Source organism: Perognathus longimembris, chromosome 1 (assembly GCF_023159225.1).
Source record: "Perognathus longimembris pacificus isolate PPM17 chromosome 1, ASM2315922v1, whole genome shotgun sequence".
Lineage (NCBI taxonomy): Eukaryota > Metazoa > Chordata > Mammalia > Rodentia > Heteromyidae > Perognathus > Perognathus longimembris.
In genome coordinates, this window is record NC_063161.1 from 151,115,062 (window position 1) to 151,130,411 (window position 15,350).

Below are 15,350 nucleotides of genomic sequence, written 5' to 3' on the forward strand. Positions count from 1 at the left end.
GCTGTAGGAGGTAGGAGGCTCAGGACTCCTGGCTCCAGCCTGGCTCTGTAGGAGCTCAGGGAAGCTCCTGCCACTCTCTAGACCTGGCTTTTCCCCTTCTTGCTGGCTTGGAGATCTTTCTGCAGAGTGCTATGGTAAAAGGGTATCATTTTATTGCCTGTATCTCAGCCCCCAGATTTCTCCCTACATGGCCCCCTGGACATTTCTTAATGTCCTGGGAATTCAGATTCCCCATTTGTAAAATGAGTGGTAAGAATCCCTACCTCTGGCTTTCTGGTTAGTAAGGCAGGGTCCTTAAAAGGGCCCAACATGGTGCTGGGAATGTGACCTAGTGGTAGAGTGCTTGCTTAGCATGCATGAAGCCCTGTGTTCCATTCCTCAGTACCACATAGACAGAAAAAGCCGGAAGTGCTCTGTGGCTCATGTGGTAGAGTGCTAGCCTTGAGGAAAAAAGAAGTCAAGGACAGTGCTCAGGCCCTGAGTTCAAGCCCCAGGACTGGCAAAAAAAAAAAAAAGTTCCCAGCATAAGCCTGGTGGCTCACTGTAATCCTAGCTACGCAGGAGATTGAGATCTGAGGATCACTATTCAAAGCCAGCCCAGGCAGAAAAGTCGCTGGGAGGCTCATATCTCTAATTAACCACTCAAAAACCAGAAGAGGCACTGTGGCTCAAAGTGGTAGAACACTAGCCTTGAGTGAAAGAGCTCAGGGACAGCACCCAGACCCTGAGTTCAAGCCCCACAACTGACAAAAAATAAAAAATAAAAGTACCCAGCATAGTATCTTTCTTGTCTTTTCTTTTACGCGCACACATATACACACTAGTACCAGGACTTGAACCTAGGGGACTTACACTCTTATTTAGCTTTTTCCACTGACAACTAGGGATCTACCATTTGAGCCATATCTCCCATCTGGCCTTTTTGCCGGTTAAGTGGAATTACAGTCCTGAGGACTTTTCTTCCTAGGATAGCTTCGAACTTCTGTCCTCAGGATCTTACCCTCCTGAGTGGCTAGGATTACAAGTGTGAGCCGCAGCAACCCAGCCCAGCACAATATCTTCAAGAGAGCAAGAAGTGTCCAGTAAGCATGAGCTATTACTGTTTTATGATTTGCTTAATCTGGTCTTCAAATACTTCCCTTTCCCCGTTTGCCCATCTGTGAAGGGGGCGAACAGAACTCAGACAGTTCTGTTGGCCCAGCAGAACGTCTCCCAACCCCAGCCCTCTGGGAAAGCAAATCTGAACACCAGGCTGAGCCAAGCAGAGCAGGAAAAGGAAACTGGAGGGGGAAAGGCAGGAAATCTCCTGATGCTGCCCAAAGCACATGGATTAGGGGATTGGCTGCTGCCCCAGTTTCTGGGCACCAGAGAAAGCCATCAGCTGCTCCCCAATTCAGTAGTGGAGGAGTGTCTGGCCCATTTTGTGTGGGGGCCTGGAGAGATGAGCAATCAGAGGCTGCAGAAGGCGATGGCTCTGATCCTACCTCTGCTCTGAGCTGCATGGGACCAAAGGAAGCTGGACTCATCATCTCAGCTCCCAGATATCTCCATGAGCCCTACTGGGTGCTGCATTCTCACCTGCAAAGTTGCTGACTCTCCACTTAGAGTAATTGGATTTTTTTTTTTAACTTTCTTTTATGTGTGCCAGTACTGGGGCTTGAACTCAGGACCTGAGCATTGTCCCTTAGCTTTTTTCACTCAAGGCTGGCACTCTACCACTTGAGCCATATCTCCACTTCTAGCTATCTGCTGGCTAATTGGAGATAAGAGTCTCAGGGTTTGTCTGCTTGAGCTGGTAAACCAACACCCTCAGATCTTAGCCCCCTGGGTAGCTAAGATCACAGGCGTGAGCCACTGACACCCAGCTAACATTTTCCACTTTCTAATGGTACAAAAACCATTTGGTGCGTGCCATGAAAACCACTCTTTAAAGCTCTAATTTGGATCATTTTTCTGGGCTAACCATCCCTGGTAAGCGCCTCTGCCATGTTACATTGGGCAGCAACGGCCCTGCAGTCCTGAGAGGACACAGGGGACACTGCGGTGGGCTGTGCTCCTGCCCCAGGATGTTCCATGGCTTAGGAGCATTCAGTGCATTTTCCACATATGACGCTTTCAACCTACAATGGATTTACCTGGGTGTAGCCCCGCAGTAAGTAGAGGATCATCTATGTCTGCTTTTACAGAAGCTGGGAGAATGAAAGCTAAGGGCTATGAGTAATATTTCTCAGGGGAGTCCTTCCTGGGAAAGCCTGCAGACAGATGGCTGTTGGTTCCTCCATAAGGAAGCACAGAAATGGAGAGTCATGCATTTTTGCTGTATTTGACCAAAACACCCGTGCATAGAGTATTAAAAATAAAGGAAGAACTGTGTTAACATGTTAAAACAAAACAGGCCAGGTGCTGTGGCTCACACTTGTAATCCTAGCTGCTCAGGAGACTAAGATCTAAGGATTTCAGTTCAAAACCAATCCAGGCAGACAGGTCTGAGTGCTTATCTCCAAATAACTTGCAAAAAAGCTGGAAGTAGAAGTATGTCTCAAGTGGTAGAGTGCCAGCCTTGAGTGAGAAAGCTAAGGAAGAATGTGAGTTCTGACTGCAATATCAGCAATGAGGGAGGGAGGGAGGGAAGGAGGGAAGGAGGGAAGGAGGGAGAGATATTTAAAGCAGGATGCAAGGGAGAAGTAGGACCATGTTCTGCCTGTTCAAGATGGACTTGTGAGTCTACCTTGCTTGAGCCATGTGTCCAAGCCAAATGCTGTCCTTGACCCTCACATACCTTACCCAGAGGCAAAGGCAATGGGCCACAAAACATCTGGGGTGCTGAAAAATGGAGCCTTTGAGAGCTTTAGAGGGCCAGCACAACCCTGAAGGGAAGGGGCAGGACCAACCACAGAGACCAGGGGGAAGTCATTTGGCACTCCATGTGAAATAGCGGCCTGCAGAGGAAGAAACCGGACAGCCTAAGAGCTCCTGTCCGAGCTCCCAGCCTCCATCCAAGCTGCTCAGCTGTGGATTTCTGTAGCCCCGGCTACGTAGAAGCCATGTCTTCATCGTTAGAGACTTTTTATAGCTGAAAGGGCTCTCTGTTTAAATCCTTGTCATTTACAGAAAAAGAAACCAAGCCTCAAGGAAAGAGGTAGCTGGTAGCAGAGGCAGGGTGAGAACCCTTGAAGGTTCCTTGCCCTATCTCCATTTGTCCATTCAATCAACCAACCCATACTTGTTGAGGACCTACTGTGTGCGGGCAAGTATTAGACTAAGCACTGGATATAGCCATAAATGAATGAATAAATGAAAAAATATAAAGCAAACAAAGGACGTGGTGGACTTGTGGAAAATGACTTGGGATAGAGCAGAGGACTCAGCCCACGGAGTTGGGCAAACCCAGTTGTTAAACCCAGCCATTATTAAAAATTCAATGCAATAATTTTACGATTCAATGAGCTATACTTCGAAACAAAGCTAGTAAAAGCTCATTATTTCCTAATGAGCATGTTACATGATGTCCTGCTGAGGTTACTGTTAGTCTGTTATATCTAGGCAGTGTAGAAAATATCATAGAAGGATGCTAGCCTGCCCAGCTCCTCAGAATCCTACTGGGGCCTCTGTGGAGATATTTACACTATGGAAATTGGCAGGTGACACCATCAAGGCCTTTGATGAAGAGTTAGCCACCAAAACCTCTGTTAGCGCAAGGAAATAGGAGAGGAGGGAGGTGGGTGAACATGGCTTGCGGGGGGTGGGGGGGGTCAGTCACGTGGTTGTGGACTTTTCCTCCTCTGGCTATTAAGCTTAGGCCCTGGGACTGCAAAACCGGACTACCTAAGTAGATCTGTCTGTCTGTCTGCCAAGGAAAGGTTCTCTTCAACAAAATATAGCAAAGATGAGGACTCCCTTGAGTATTGGTTTACTTTTGCCAAGCTAAATCCTATTTTGAAGTATCTTGGGAAAGAAAAAAAACAAAACCTGAAAAGGAGCCTTGCAGACAATCTCTCTGCACATAGGCACATATGTCTGCTCTTGGGGTTTCTCTAGGTTGTCAGATCTTGGGTTTCCTTCCTCTGAGGGTGTAAGTGGGGAGTGATAACATAATCAATCCACTAGCGGTAACAATGGCAGCAACCAACACTTGCCAGCACCACGTGCCAAGTACTTGACAGTCACCTCTAACTCCACAGGAGCATGCCAAGGCCCAGTGGTTTGGTGACTTGCTCAAGGCTAGGCTTTACTTCTGAAAGTTCACCACAAGACTTCCTCCCTCTCTCAGGGGCCACCCTGTGACCCTCTTTAGACCTACAGAACTCAGTAGCACTATAAGGTTCCCATGTCCATTGCCATTTATAGATTGGTGGCTGCCCAGTTGGTGTCCTGAGGTCTCCATCCCCCACCTGAACAAAACAAGACAAGTGCTCCCCTGTTCATCCACGTACACCTGGAATAGAGAGGGACCGGGGCACTGGCCACTTAGCGGCTCTGCGTGCTAAGGAAGCTATGGGGAGGCAGGTGCTGGTCAAGGGTTATTCGCAGCAGCCCTTATGGTAGCAAATGACAGAACTAGCTCCCTGGCAAGACCATCACAGAGTTCCACTTAGCTTATGCTGGTTCTGGCTGGCTGGTTTTTTTCAGCCTTCCCAGAGATGCAGTGAGCCACCATCAAAACTCCTCTGAAGGCATGTTCTTTCTGCCTCTGGGAGCTAGAGTCTCCCTTGGTTGCTTCAAACCATGATCTTTAACTGAGCTACATGGTGGTGTATTCACTATGTGGACCCTGGGCACCTACCTCCATGGCAGATTTCCATACAGACCACAGACAAGGTTCTTAAGCACTTCATTCAGTTGGCCCTGAGAAATACTCATTCTTGTCATCACAGGATGGCACATGCCTATATTCCCAGCACTGGGAAAGCAGAAGCAAGAGGATCAAAAATACATCTGCACTTCAAGCCACCTAAACAGACCCTGTTTCCTGCCTTGGCATAATGGCAAAGAGCCACCCCACCCCCACCCCACAAAGGAACCCAAGCCCTGATTTTGCAAGTTGATTGGCTTTTCCCACACACAAGTTCCTGCTGGGGCCAGCTGGCCCAATTACAGGAGGACTTGTCTCCTGGAGGCGAGAGGAAGGCGAGCAGCTGCTTCTCTGACATGGCCCACCCCAGCGTCACAGCTGCCCTTTGCCCCAAGTTTGTTCCCTCCTTTGTGTTCCTCTGGTACCAAGCAGCCATAGTGGGTGGGTGGTTCCCATGACTTCTTCCTCTGTGTTCTTTCTTTGTCTTCAGTGTAAAGGTCAGGACTTCAGGGCAGCCTTCCCTGCCCCCACTCCAGGCAGCATCAAGGCCCAGTAGCACACACAAACAACCCCCAAACTTTTAGATGGTTCTCACCAATCATTAGTCATTTACCTGCCGTCTCCCAAGCTAGATTTCCCCTGACCTAGGCAGGTGCTGTATCTGTCTCATTCATGGCTAGGTATGTAGCCCAGTGTCTAAGAGGTTCTCCATTGATTCTGGGTGGATGAATACATTTAGGAATGGCTCCGTGAATATTCATGACTATCAACTCACAGCTCCATTTTCCAGAGAAGGTACATCTTCTAGAACCTCAATTCCTGGTGCCCAAATTATCAGCAGAGAGCTAGAAAAACAACAAACCCGAGATCCCTTTGAGAACAACTGCTTCTTCTACATAGGTTTTACTTTGAGAATCCATTTCCTGTGTGTTTGGACTTCTGTATTGCTTTCTGTTTAGCTGTTAGGTGTTGCTCAAAGCAGTTTGCTGCACTTGTGTTCTGTGCCATTTGACTAACAGGGAAATTGAGGCTTCCACAGCACCTCAGCTGGCAGCCCCAGGACTGGGTGCTACATGGTCACCTCATTTCTAGCCCAGATCTCTTTCTAGTGTCCCACCCAGAAGGATACCCCAGTTCAGGACCGAGGTGGGGGGTGCATTCAGTCTGAAATGGAATGAAAACTCAGAACTAATCCCAAGACCAGCCCTCCCCTCTCCCCAGCCTCTTCCCCGTGACAGCCTTGCTCTCTCCCAGGTTGGTCTCCATCTGAGTGGCATCAAGCAGGAGCCCTTTCCCACACCCCATGACCCCACTGAAGGTCTCTGCAACTACCTCCCTTTCTTGGAGCCACCAGGGGATCCAAGCCACCCTGCTGAGAGTGCGGATGTGGAGCTCTGCCACCTTATTCCCACTTGGCACTGGCCAAGCCCTTAGCACTCTTCGCCTCAGTTTCCCCATGTGTAAGATAAGGAAATAATTCCTACGCTACAGATCTCATAGGGCTTTTGAGGCTCCGATGAGGTAAGGATCTGATCTCACGTCTCAAAATGCCAACTAATGTAGAGAATTCTAGTTCTAACAGTTCTGTATTTGTCTACTTTCCCCAGGATCTTCTGTCAACCCATAGTCAGCAGACCCCTCCCAGTGGCCCTTCTCTTATACAGCCCTCTTAACCACACTTCCCAGAAGCCTTTTCTTCCTTCTGTCCTTTGACTTATGCACTCTCTATATATAATTCCTCTCTCTCAGCTAGGTTTTGCTCCATGCTTTTGCCTGCCATGTACATCTTCCAACCACACATGGCTTTGGAAAGGAACCATGAGAAGTATATGCCTGCCACCTAAGTCCCTTGTGACGGCTTGTGTGGCAATTCTCCAGGGCACTGAAACACAAGGATAAGGCGCTGGGTTTCCACCCCCGCCTCTCTTGCCTCTACCTTAGAAGGTTGTATTTGGTAATAAAATATAACATAAAGGTCTCTGGAACCTAGGTCTAGGAAACTTCCCAGCCCATCTGCTCTGTACGTCACTGCGCTTTATAGCCACCACCCCGATTTGGGGACAACTTTTGGCTGGAGACTGAAAAAAACTTGATTTTTACTCCCTCTTTTTAGAACTGGAAGGACTTTCAGATATAATTCTTGCTTGATGGTGTTAATTAATGATCACTTGACCTACAATCCACGGACCAAATCACATTACTCTGGACTCTCCAAATGACCCCAACCAACTTCCCGCACAGGAGCAATAGCAGTGCTCCTAGCAGCCAACTTTGGGCACAGGCAGAGCAGCGAGATGCCTGTCTTAGGCCTAACAGTCATCAAGGACTTAGTCAGTGGCCCTCTGAGGCCAAAGTGGCAATCAGAGTATGTCAGCTACAGAGTACTATGGTCACATGAACAGTTATCCTCTGGATCTAGCAGCACACAGCCAAGGAAGGAAGATAAAAGTGACAGAAATGTAGCTGGGCTGTGACCTACAAGAGGCTTATTGTGCTGGTGGCGAGGGAGGGAATGGCTAACTCATTAGGAACAGGATGAAGAGACTGCCTTCACTGAGAAGGTGGCCCCTAAACTGAGTCTTGAAGGATCACAAGGAGTCTGCAGGTGGATCTGAGTATCCCAAGCAGAAGGAGCAGCATACAACAAAGAGTTCCAGAAACCTCAAATCCCTAAGGCTGAAGCAGAAGTTGTGAGGAACAAGGTAAGGCGGGCAAGGGGAAATTTCAGGGTACCTTGACACAGGCTAACTTGTCTGCCAAGAAGACTTCAGATGCAATGACAGAATATACTGGAGAAGATAAGAGTGGGGAGAAGATAGTAGTTGGGGACCCCCTAGAAAGGGATGGCCCTGAATCAGCAACAAGGAGGGGAGTGGGGCTGAGACTAAAAGGACTATCTGGAGTGCTACTGGAGATATAGAAATGATTATACTAGGCCACAGACTTGGTTTCAAAGCTGTGGTGCTGTTGGGAAATGATACAACCTTTCAGAGGTAGGGCCTAGCAGGAGGAAGTTAGGTCACCAGGGGCATAGCCTGAAAAGGGGTACTAGGTCTTGGGCTAAGGAACTGGGTTTCTCTTTTATGCTTCTTAGCACCTGTGGTGAGCAGCTTTGCTCTACTGCGTACCTCTGCTGTAACATTCCACCTAAAGGCAGGCCCCAAATCAGTGGAGACAATCAACCAGCCATGGAATGACACCTCTAAAAACACAAACTGGAATAAATCTTTACTCTCTTCTTAAGATGATTATCCCATATATTTTAACGTCAGTAATCAAAATCTAACTTGACATAGAGGGGGGACGAGGGAGGGAATAGGAGATGACTCCCAGAGGGACATACTTGTAAAGATAGAGACACCCAAAAGAACATTGCCATGTTTGGACAATTATCCCAGAGAGTAAGTCGTGCAATGGGGATTGAGTAGGAGGGACAGAGATTGAGGTAGAGACTTGTTTCATGTGGGTCATAGTAGTGTCACCTTTTCTGTGGTTTTGCCTTTCGAACTTTGTTACCCCCCAATCAGCTGTAATATGAAAATATTAGATGGAAATTTCCACAAGTCGTAAGTTGAGTGCCACTCTAAATAGTTTGATGAAATCTCACACCATGCTACTTTGTCCAAGCCTAGGACCTGAATCATCTTTCTCCCTAGTGCTTGCCCACCATATATGTCACCTGTCCTTAGTCAATGAAAAACAGTAGAGACCAAAATAAAATAAAAACATAGTGCTGAGATTTCAGGAATCCACTGGAAGTATCACAGGTATCTTCCCTAGATAAGGAAGGATTACTGAACTAACAAACATATATCCGCTCAATTGGATTCTTATTTCCAAGTATTTATTTCCTGCAAATAAGCAAAGTAGTTATCTCTTCCTAGTTGACTCTGAAATTTGTCATATGACTAGTAGTGGCAATGGAAAGTGGGTAAAAGTGACAATATGTCAGTACGGAATGAAGGATTTCAAAGACATCACGCCATCACTTCATGCTCTAGTGTTCACCTTGAAATTAGTATATATGTATGTGTGTGTGCTGATATATGTATACATATATATAAATATATATCAGCACACATGCAATACACACACACATCCCAGAATGAGAAGACAGAGCAAAACTTCCGCCTGGCTTCACCTAGGGCAGAGCCGAAAATCATGAGCCACACAATATTAGCTCTGTAGGTAATATATTATGTCAGCAATGCATAAGTAGCTTAAAGACCAAGCATGAGGTATTTTTGCTGTGCAGTAAAACTACAGCAAAAGCTAACTGAAGCTGCATTCATGAGATGAGAAGTATAGATCATGAAGACCCACACATGCCATGATAAGGTGAGAGCAATAGAGAATCAACAGAGAATGGTTTTATTGATGACTCTCTTCACCTTCATTCCCTCATACCCAATCTCATATCCAATCCATCTCTTTAGATGCCTTGAGCTGGCATCTAAACTCAGTCCTCAGGGATCAGCCTCCTGAGTAGTTAGGATTATAAACATGAGTTACAGGAACCCAAACTAGGTCAACGTTTTTTCTTTTCTTTTTTTTGTGCCAATCTTGGGGCTTGAAGTCAAGGCCTGGGTGTTGTCCCTGAGCTTTTTGTTTTTTGTTTTGTTTTTGCTTAAGGCTAGAGAGCTCCACCACTTAAGCTACAGCTCCATTTCTGAGATTTTGGTGTTTTATTAGAGTCTCTCAAACTTTCCTGCCTGGGCTAGCTTCAAACCACAATCCTCTAATCCCAGCCTCCTGAGTAGCTAGAATTACAAACATGAGGCACAAGTGCCCGGCTTTAAGTCAAACTTCTTTTTCTGTTGTGGGTTTTTGGTGTTTGTTTTTTTTTTTTTTTTTTGGCCAGTTCTGGGGCTTGAACTCAGGGCCTAAGTACTGTCCCAGGCTTCTTTTTGCTCAAGGCTAGCACTCTACCACTTGAGTGACTGCTGACTTTTTTTCTATATATGTGGTACTGAGGAATCAAACCCAGGGCTTCAGGTAGGCAAAGCAAGCTCTCACCACTAGGCCGTATTCCCAGCCCTTGAGTCAACTTCTTAAAAGCCAGCTATGCTCACTGTCTCCACTGTTTCCCTTCTCACCCATCAGCAATCTAGCATGCTTGTCCTCCTCTCCAGCAAAACTGCTCTCAGTGCATTTCAGTAATCTAATCTCCCAGGGCAACTTCCAAGTATGAAAGTTCAAAAATGACTACCACTTGGTTCCTTCCCGCCTAAATCATGGCCCACTGTGCCTGCACCCCGCCATCTTATTTCATAGTCTGTTCCTGTTTGTGTTGTTTTCCCCATAAAACAAAAGAAAATCATTAAAAACAGAAGGTCAAAGCCACAATGAGTTACTACATACCAGTCACTAAAATTACTAAAAGTAAAAATATAATCAACATCTCTTGTCCTGAGCATGGACCAATCCTAATTCTCATATATTGCTGTAGGCCTACATGATGGTGTATAACTGAATGACCCAGTAATTTCACTGCTGATTCAAAGCAAATGGTCAAAAAGAATAAGACTGTTCACACAATAGTCTTGAACTGGTAATAACCAAAATGCTTATCAAATGAAGAGATAAGCTGTGCCATAGCCATGCAATGGAATACAAAGCAGCAATAATAAGAAGAAATTCATATGCACACACAATACAGATAAATCTCCAAGCATCATGTTCTATAATCCCAGTGCTTGAGAGCTGAAGCAAGTTCAAAGCCAGCCTGGGCTATATAATGACAGTTAACTCAAACGACCACCCCAAAATAACAATAGGAATAAGGACATGAAAAAATACATATGGTAAGATTTCATGTACATGAAATTCAGCAAGAGGGAAACTTAAATCAGTGGGTGATAAAATTGCTTTGGAGGATAGGAAGCAAACTTAGAATATGGCCTAGTGGTAAGGTACTTACCTCATATACATGAAGCCCTGGGTTCTATTCCTCAGCACCACATATATAGAAAAAAGCCAGAAGTGGCGCTGTGGCTCAAGTGGTAGAGTGCTAGCCTTGAGCAAAAAGAAGCCAGGGACAGTGCTCAGGCCCTGAGTCCACGCCCCAGGACTGGCAACAAAAAAACAAACAAACAAATAAGAAATCTTTGGCTGATGCAAACAACTACTGTCTCATTTCTTTTATAGTAGTTACACAGGTATAAACAATTGTCAGATCTTACTAAGCCAAGCACTTAAGCATTGTGGATTTTAGTGTTATATAGATTATACTTTAAAAATCAGAAGGGCCAATATGGTGGCTCACATCTATAATCCCAGCTAATGGGAAGCAAAGATAGGAGGCTCAAAATCCAAGGCAAAGTATACAGCTATATGTAAAAATAAAAACAAGAAAGGTAGAGTACTAGCCTAGCAAGCTCGAGCTCAATCCCTAGTAATACCTAAAATAATATTTTTTAAAATTGTCAGTATCTATGAACTGCAAAGTAAACAGAAACCACAGGGCAGAAAGTTCATTCATTTCAAACAAAATAATGTTTATACTACTAATGCACATGTACAAATGCCCAGCCTCTCAAGTTAATATGTCCTCCCTTCAACCAATCTCTTTCAGCCTTGCTGCATCTGATGACCTCTGTCCATTAGCCAGTTTCTAACCTTGAGGAGAGACGCTGACTGGAAAGAACACAAACCTCAGAGCCAGTCAGAAATGTAATTGCTGAGTGCCCAAGAGTGACTTACTTAGACTCTGTGAACCTTCATTTCCTCAACAACAAGTGACATCTCTCTTTAGCCTGCTAGGCTGGGGGACCATGGGAGATCAACCTACACTTAAAAGTCGCACTAAAAGCCTGGCACCTGTGGCTCACGCCTGTAATCCTGACTACTCGGAGGCCAAAGACAGCCTGGGCAGATTTTAATGTGTAATTAACCACCTAAAAGCTAGAAGTAGAGGTGTGGCTCAAGGGGTAGAGCACCTGACTAGGTAGGCTGGTAGGAAAACCTGGAAATGGCTGCTCGGGGCCACTATGGCCAGGCAAAGGCCATTTCTAGACCAATGACCAGGTTTAGCCACTGGAGGACCTGAAGCTAATCACTTTGCACACTTTTTGATCTCAGACACTCCAGGGAAAATGACTAGATTAGATTAGTTAGGAGGAAAGTCCAAAATATCCTCTGTGCTTTCCCAAAACAGCAAGGCAGAAGTGACTTGATCTACAATCAGTATAGAAGTGCCAGAGCCCTGCCTTCTTCTAAGCGCTTCAGGCAGTAGGGCCCTTGCTCCAGGATGCAAGGCCTCCTGGACATGGCATCCCCTGGGGATGCTTTCAGTCCTGCCTTATTCGGTGATTGAGTACCTGTTACTGGCAAGGGTAAGACCTTGGGCCTGGGTCCGGTCCCCATCTGGACAGGAGGCAAGGCTCTCCCAGAAATAAATGAAGAAAGTAGAAAGTGCTCCAAGTAGCCAACCAGAGAAGTTATCCCAACCCCTGAAGGCCCAGGCCTTCCCATTGTTTGCTTACTAAGAGCCTGGGGGCAAGGATTCTCCAGCCCCGTCCTTCTTTGCTCACTTCCAGGAACCTGTGAGCCCAGGGGGCTGCGTGGCCTCCCTGCTGGGAAGAGGCCAAACCAGTGCTCCCACCTGCATCCTTGCCTCTGGAAACAAACCCATCCCCAGGTAAATGAAAGAGACAACCAGGCTTGGGGGGGGTGGCGGGGGTGGAGGGGAGAATGCAGGAGCACAAAAAAAAAAAAAAAGAGCAAAGCCACAAAAACAACAACAACAAAAAACACAAAAACCAGTATAGGTCCCTTTCTTGAGGCGTGGGGGAGGAGGGCACTCAAACCCCTCGGTGCCGACATTCCTCCTCCCCACGTCCTTCTGATCACCCCCTCCCCCGGCGCCCAGGGAATCCTGAGACGCCCCGCTCCGGACCCCTGCCCTATTGAACCCCTTTTATTGCCTCCTGGATGTTTTTCAAGAGTTTGGGCGATCGTTCAGTTTGGCTGGGTTTCTGCTATTTTCAAGCGCACAGCGAAAGGCGTCCCCTCTGGACTAAGATACAAGGTGGTTCGCCAAGTTCGCCAAGGGGACCGACCGGGTCGGTCACATCTCTCCACGCAGCCAGCACGGTGCCTACCAGAGCTCTAGTGTCTGAAACTCCCCCCACCCCAACCCCCACCCCAGGCTCTCCCCTCCCATCTTGTCCTGGGCAGAAGCCACACACCGGGTAGATCCCCCAGCCTCCCCAGGCTTCCCAGCTCTGGCTCCGAGCGCTCCGCCCTCCCCGTCCCTGCCAGGCTCTGTGAGCGGGGGGAAAAGGGTGAGGGCTGACCCGGGCCGCAGACCCCCAGTCTGGACGGCTGGATCAGCATAGGGTGGGGGATGGAGACTGAGTCTAAGCTGGACATCAAGGAAATGGCCAGAACAAAAGCAGGGACCAACAAGACAGGGCAGAGCCAGGGAGGGAGCAGTGGCCCGCCTCCGCTCTCCTCGCTACCCACTCGCGGAACCGGGGGACACGGCACCCCGCATCCGAACCCCCTCGCGCGTGCCCCACGGCCTCGGGTGACTCGGCCAGGACCTCCCCCCCTCCCCCGGACCCACCTGATCCGCAGGACCCAGACGCCAGGGCTGGCGCAGCCAGCGGCTCCGGGGACCCCGGGCAGTAGGCGAGCTGTCTCGGTGGAGCCAGGCCGGGCGTGGCGGACGGGCGGGATGCGCTCCTTCCTCCCGCGAGGGCCAGGGCGGGGACCCGGGCCAGAGCTGGGCGGGGGTCGGGCCGCCTACTCCAGGCAGCGCGCAGAGGGGCCGCGGTGGGCGAGCGAGCAGCGCGCTTGCTGGACAGCAGACTGCAAGCTCCCCGCCCCGCCGATCGGGGCTGTCCCCGCCCCGGACACAGACGGCAACTGGGAGGCCGCCCCCCCCCCACCCCCCGGCGGGTGGTGCGTGAGCTTGGTACCCGTGGGGCTGGCCGGTGGGCAAGGATGCTGTTTGTTTCATTTTCACTCAAGCAGAAAAAATCCTGAAACCAGCAAAAAAAAAAAAAAAAAAAAAGAAAAAAGTCAGCTCCCTGGTGAAAGCCACTGGGGCCTTTCTGTGATCTGCACATGGCCATAGTGGTGGTGGTGGCCCGGGGAAGGGGGCCGGGGGGGGGGGAGGGTGGTGGGGGTGTCACCCTGTACTACAGGCAGGTACTGGAGCCCTGGCGCACAGCCAAACACACGTGGCCTTGCCTGAGAGCCTGCGACTTAGCCCACCACTTCTTTCCCAGGAAAGGAAGTGCACCTTGCCGGAGAACCCCTTCGATGACCCTTGTTGGGGTGTTGAGGTGGAAGTTCCCCCAAGTCTTGGTCACCAGGCACCTAGCAAAGGACCTGCAGGTGTTGGTTCGCAGACTTGGTGGTCTTGGAGCTCACTGTGGCTCAGGTAAGATGCCCCAGAACCCCAGAGGTCCTGTTCTGGAATTATTTATGAGAGAATCAATATGAGTTGTGTTTCCCTTCTGTGCCCAGAGTAAAACTGTAGGCCCCTCGGGCTCCACATGCATTTAACTAGTTTCCTGCTGCTTGGGTTCAGATGGATCTTGTAAGGTCCTCTCCCTGAGGGCTCCATGCAGATGCCCCCACCTCATTAAGTCTCCACCCAGTTACCTGGGTAACCTGCAGACCTGGAGGCAGTTACCTCCCCTTACCCTGAGGTCACATCCTAATCCACCTGGCCACACCCCTTGCCCCTGCCCTAGACAGAAGGCAGGGCTGGGTGGGGGTCCTGCTCTCTCTCTCTCTCTCTCCCTTCTCTCTGGCCATCTTGGCCACAGGCCAGCAGTTCGGTAATAAACTTTCTCTCCTGCCTGAATACCGCGTGGCGTTCTCCTTTACCGGCTACCTACTTTAAAAACCTAACAGATCTATTTTTCCAAAAACTTGCTTTGCCAGCCCTGTGCTGGTCCTGTCATCCCAGCTGCTCAGGAGGCTGACGTCTGAGAGTTGAGGTTCAGCTGGAAAAGGATACTTTTTTTCCCAGTCAACCAGCAAAAACCCAGAAGCAGAACTGTGGCTCAAATGGTAGAGAGCTAACCTTGAGTGAAAAAGCTAAGGGACAGTGTGCTTAGGCTCTGAGTTTCAGAACCAGCATCATGTGGCCTCTGAATGCCATTTCCATAGACTAAGAAATTAACTTTTGAAATAACAAAATACACTGGGATTGGATGGACATCATAGAGGCAGCGTAGGTCTGATGTGCAAAATTCATTGTCTCCTACTAATGAAGAAGGAACAGAGGGCTGGGTGAGTACTTGAAGGCGTACAGAGCCTACACCAGCTGACCTCTGCATGCAATTTAGGAGAACCAAGTATCCTAATGGGCGGTAAAGTGGTGGGAGAAGCCAATCACCAGCCCCTCACTAGTGGCCAGAAACAAGAAGCTCCATACAGCCAGCACAATGGGCCCTTTACTAGATGATAAATTGTGTCGTTATTGTCTTCTCTGAACACACTTGCCGTAGTTCATTGGCAATGAACACCACAGTAAATACACAGTGAATGACGAGGATACGTGCATTATTTCCTGCCTTCCATTATTGCGTTGGAGAGT

At 48.4% G+C, this 15,350-nt stretch overlaps 1 protein-coding gene across 1 annotated transcript in view; it reads right to left on the bottom strand.

The window, feature by feature from the left end:
• Ggta1 (glycoprotein alpha-galactosyltransferase 1 (inactive)) overlaps positions 1–13,523 on the bottom strand; it is a 56,129-nt gene extending 42,606 nt beyond the window's left edge. The window contains exon 1 of the mRNA XM_048340935.1: positions 13,362–13,523. The gene's annotated coding sequence lies outside the window, so the exon portion shown is untranslated. The remainder of the gene's footprint in view (positions 1–13,361) is intronic.
• Between the last annotated feature and the right edge of the window lie 1,827 nt (positions 13,524–15,350).